This window comes from Eubalaena glacialis, chromosome 7 (assembly GCF_028564815.1).
Source record: "Eubalaena glacialis isolate mEubGla1 chromosome 7, mEubGla1.1.hap2.+ XY, whole genome shotgun sequence".
Classification (NCBI taxonomy): Eukaryota; Metazoa; Chordata; class Mammalia; order Artiodactyla; family Balaenidae; genus Eubalaena; species Eubalaena glacialis.
The window spans coordinates 82,715,958-82,721,957 of record NC_083722.1 but is presented as its reverse complement, the minus strand read 5'-3'; positions in this window follow the sequence as shown (position 1 = coordinate 82,721,957).

Genomic DNA, 6,000 nt, shown 5'->3' with positions numbered 1-6,000 from the left:
AGAGAAGGAAAGAAGTGAGGGAAATGGTTCATTCTAATCTTCTCTGATCCATCTACTGGGGTCAAATTGTATACTCAACTCCTTTAAAGGATGGGGACCAAGATATCTATGTGGGTCATTTCATAAGCAAAGAAGGTGGCAGTGGCCCCAATCCCATCTCCTCCACATCTCCCAGTCTTGGTCCCAAGGCAAGATGCTTTTATGGTCCACACAGATGGAACCTGGTAATTGATGTGATGTTGATGGTTACCATCGGGATGTTGGCTTGGACCTTACGAAGGCTTCAGGTGCTTGCGTGAAGAGGGGAAGCCAGGCGTGGAATCAGGTCTGAATAATAATCCAATCGAGCAGACTAAGACTAGGGCTAAATCTGCTGATTCTTATTTCTCTCTTTCTTCATCATCAGAGGCCAACCTGTACCATGGTCTGAATGTTTTGCTGCCTCCAAATTCATATGTTGAAATTCTAATGCCCAATGTGATTGTATTAGGAGGTGGGCCTTTCGGAGGTAATTAGGTCATGAGGGCAGAGCCCTCAGGAATGAGATTAATGCCCTAATAAAAGAGGCCCAGAGATTGGTTCAAGATGGCAAAGTGGAAGGATGTGCTCTCACTCCCTCTTGCAAGAACACCGGAATCACAACTAACTGCTGAACAACCATGTACAGGAAGACACTGGAACACACCAAAAAAGATACCACACATCCAAAGACAGAGGAGAAGCCACAATGAGATGGTAGGCGGGGCGCAATCACAATAAAATCAAACCCCATAACTGCTGGGTGGGTGACTCACAAACTGGAGAACACTTATACCACAGACGTCCACCCACTGGAGTGAAGGTTCTGAGCCCCACATCAGGCTTCTGAACCTAGGGGTACGGCAACGGGAGAAGGAATTCCTAGAGAATCAGATTTTGAACGTTAGAGGGATTTGATTGCAGGACTTCAACAGGACTGGGGGAAACAGAGACCCCACTCTTGGAGGGCACACACAAAGTAGCATGCACATCGAGACCCAGGGGAAGGAGCAGTGACGCCATAGGAGACTGAACCAGACCTACCTGCTAGTGTTGGAAGGTCTCCTGCAGAGGCGGGGGGTGGATCTCTCTCACCAGGAAGACAAAGACACTGGCAGCAGAAGTTCTGGAAAGTACTCCTTGGCGTGAGCCCTCCCAGAGTCCGCCATGAGTCCCACCAAAAAGCCCAGGTAGGCTCCAGTGTTGGGTTGCCTCAGGCCAAACAACCAACAGGGAGGGAACCCAGCCCCACCCATCAGCAGTCAAGCGGATTAAAGTTTTACTGACCTCTGCCCACCAGAGCAACAGCCAGCTCTACCCACCACCAGTCCCTCCCATCAGGAAACTTGCACAAGCCTCTTAGATAGCCTCATCCACCAGAGGGCAGACAGCAGAAGCAAGAAGAACTACAATCCTGCAGCCTGTGGAACAAAAACCACATTGACAGAAAGACAGACAAGATGAAAAGGTAAAGGGCTATGTACCAGATGAAGGAACAAGATAACACCCCAGAAAAACAACTAAATGAATTGGAGATAGGCAACCTTCCAGAAGAAGAATTCAGAATAAGGATAGTGAAGATGATCCAGGACCCCGGAAAAAGAATGGAGGCAAAGATCGAGAAGATGCAAGAAAAGTTTAAGACGTAGAAGAATTAAAGAACAAACAAAGAGAGATGAACAATACAATAACTGAAATGAAAAATACACTAGAAGGAATCAATAGCAGAATAACTGAGGCAGAAGAACGGATAAGTGACCTGGAAGACAGAATGGTGGAATTCACTGCTGCGGAACAGAATAAAGAAAAAAGAATGAAAAGAAATGAAGACAGCCTAAGAGACCTCTGGGACAACATTAAGCACACCAACATTCACATTATAGGGGTCCCAGAAGGAGAAGAGAGAGAGAAAGGACCCGAGAAAATATTTGAAGAGATTATGGTTGAAAACTTCCCTAACATGGTAAAGGAAATAGTCACCCAAGTCCAGGAAGTGCAGAGAGTCCCAGGCAGGATAAACCCAAGGAGAAACACGCTGAGACACATAGTAATCAAATTGGCAAAAAATAACACAAAGAAAAATTATTGAAAGCAGCAAGGGAAAAATGACAAATAACATAAAAGGGAACTCCCATAAGGTTAACAGCTGATTTCTCAGAAGAAACTCTACAAGCCAGAAGGGAGTGGCATGATATACTTAAAGTGATGAAAGGGAAGAACCTACAACCAAGATTACTCTACCCGGCAAGGATCTCATTCAGATTCTATGGAGAAATCAAAAGCTTTACAGACAAGCAAAAGCTAAGAGAATTCAGCACCACCAAACCAGCTCTACAACAAATGCTAAAGGAACTTCTCTAAGTGGGAAACACAGAGAAGAAAAGGACCTACAAAAACAAACCCAAAACAATTGATAAAATGGTAACAGGAACATACATATCGATAATTACCTTAAACATGAATGGATTAAATGCTCCAACCAAAAGACACAGGCTTGCTGAATGAATACAAAAACAAGACCCATATATATGCTGTCTACAAGACACCCACTTCAGACCTAGGGACACATACAGACTGAAAGTGAGGGGATGGAAAAAGAGATTCCATGCAAATGGAAATCAAAAGAAAGCTGGAGTAGCAATACTCATATCAGAGAAAATAGACTTTAAAAGAAACAATGTTACAAAGAGACAAGGAAGGACACTACATAATGATCAAGGGATCAATCCAAGAAGGAGATATAACAATTATAAATATATATGCACCCAATATAGGCACACTTCAATACATAAGGCAACTACTAACAGCTATAAAAGAGGAAATCCACGGTAACACGATAATAGTGGGGACTTTTAACACCTCACTTACACCAATGGACAGATCACCCAGACAGAAAATTAATAAGGAAACACAAGCAGTAAATGACACAATAGACCAGATAGATTGAATTGATATTTATAGGACATTCCATCCAAAAACAGCAGATCACACTTTCTTCTCAAGTGCACATGGAACATTCTCCAGGATAGATCACATCTCAGGTCACAAATCAAGCCTCAGTAAATTTAAGAAAATTGAAATCATATCAAGCATCTTTTCTGACCAAAATGCCATGAGATTAGAAATCAATTACAGGGAAAATAACGTAAAAAACACAAACACATGGATGCTAAACAATACGTTACTAAATAACCAAGAGATCACTGAAGAAATCAAAGAGGAAATAAAAAAATACCTAGAGACAAATGACAATGAAAACATGATGATCCAAAACCTATGGGATGCAGCAAAAGCAGTTCTAAGAGGGAAGTTTATAGCAATACAAGCCTACCTCAAGAAACAAGAAAAATATCAAATAAATAATCTAACCTTACACATAAAGGGGTTAGAGAAAGAAGAACAAACAAAACCCAAAGTTAGTAGAAGGAAATAAATCATAAAGATCAGAGCAGAAATAAATGAAATAGAAACAAAGTAAACAATAGCAAAGATCAATAAAACTAAAAGCTGGTTCTTTGAGAAGATAAAATTGATAAACCTTTAGCCAGACTCATCAAGAAAAAAAGGGCGAGGACTCAAATCAATAAAATTAGAAATGAAAAAGGAGAAGTTAACAATGGACCCCGCAGAAATACAAAGCATCCTAAGAGACTACTGCAAGCAACTCTATGCCAATAAAATGGACAACCTGGAAGAAATGGACAAATTCTTAGAAAGGTATAACCTTCCAAGACTGAACCAGGAAGAAACAGAATACGTGAACAGACCAATCACAAGTAATGAAATTGAAACTGTGATTAAAAATCTTCCAACAAACAAAAGTCTAGGACCAGATGGCTTCACAGGTGAATTCTATCAAACATTTAGAGAATAGCTAATACCCATCCTTCTCAAACTCTTCCAAAAATTGCAGAGGAAGGAAAACTCCCAAACTCATTCTACGAGCCCACCATCACCCTGATACCAAAACCAAACAAAGATCCTGCAAAAAAAGAAAATTACAGACCAATATCACTGATGAACATACATGCAATAATCCTCAACAAAATACTAGCAAACAGAATCCAACAACACAATGAAAGGATCATACACCATGCTCAAGTGGGATTTATCCCAGGGCTGCAAGGATTCTTCAACATACACAAATCAATCAATGTGATACACCATATTAACAAATTAAAGAATAAAAACCATATGATCATCTCAATAGATGCAGAAAAAAGCTTTTGACAAAATTCAACACCCATTTATGATAAAAACTCTCCAGAAAGTGGGCATAGAGGGAACCTACTTCAAAATAATAAAGGCCATATATGACAAACCCACAGCAAACATCATTCTCAACGGTGAAAAACTGAAAGCATTTCCTCTAAGATCAGGAACAAGACAAGCATGCCCACTCTCACCACTATTATTCAACATAGTTTTGGAAGTCCTAGCATGGCAATCAGAGAAGAAAAAAAATAAAAGGAATACAAATCAGAAAAGAAGAAGTAAAACTGTCACTGTCTGCAGATGACATGACACTGTACATAGAGAATCCTAAAGATGCCACCAGAAAACTGCTAGAGCTAATCAATGAATTTGGTAGTGTTGCAGGATACAAAATTAATGCACAGAAATCTCTTGCATTCCTATATGCTAATGATGAAAAATCTGAAAGAGAAATTAAGGAAACACTCCCATTTACCATTGCAACAAAAGAATAAAATACCTAGGAATAAACCTACCTAGGGAGACCAAAGACTTGTATGCAGAAAACTATAAGACACTGATGAAAGAAATTAAAGATGATACCAACAGATGGAGAGATATACCATGTTCTTGGATTGGAAGAATCAACATTGTGAAAATGACTGGAACCCAAAGCAATCTACAGATTCAATGCAATCCCTATCAAATTACCAATGGCATTTTTTAGAGAACCAGAACAAAAAAATCTTAAAATTTGTATGGAGACACAAAAGACCCTAGATAGCCAAAGCAGTCTTGAGGAAAAAAAGTGGAGCGGGAGGAATCAGACTCCCTGACTTCAGACTGTACTACAAAGCTACAGTAATCCAGACAGTATGGTACTGGCACAAAAACAGAAATATAGATCAATGGAACAAGATTGAAAGCCCAGAGATAAACCCACGCACCTATGGTCAACTAATTTGTGACAAAGGAGGCAAGGATATACAATGGAGAAAAGACAGTCTCTTCAATAAGTGGTGCTGGGAAAACTGGACAGCTACATGGAAAAGAATGAAATTAGAACACTCCCTAACACCATACACAAAAATAAACTCAAAATGGATTAGAGACCTAAATGTAAGACCGGACACTATAAAACTCTTAGACGAAAACATAGGAAGAACACTCTTTTACATAAATCACAGCAAGATCTTTTATGATCCACCTCCTAGAGTAATGGAAATAAAAACAAAAATAACAAATGGGACCTAATGAAATTTCAAAGCTTTTGCACAGCAAAGGAAACCATAAACAAGATGAAAAGACAACCCTCAGAATGGGAGAAAATATTTGCACATGAATCAATGGACAAAGGATTAATCTCCAAAATATATAAACAGCTCATGCAGCTCAACATTAAAAAAGCAAACAACCCAATCCAAAAATGGGCAGAAGACCTAAATAGACATTTCTCCAAAGAAGACATACAGATGGCCATGAAGCACATGAAAAGCTGCCCAACATCACTAATTATTAGAGAAATGCAAATCAAAACTACAATGAGGTATCACCTCACACCAGTTAGAATGGGCATCATCAGAAAATCTACAAATAACAAATGCTGGAGAGGGTGTGGAGAAAAGAGAACCCTCTTGCACTGTTGGTGGGAATGTAAAGTGATACAGCCACTATGGAGAACAGTATGGAGGTTCCTTAAAAAACTAAAAATAGAACTACCATATGACCCAGCAATCCCACTACTGGGCATATACCCAGAGAAAACCGTAATTCAAAAAGACATATGCA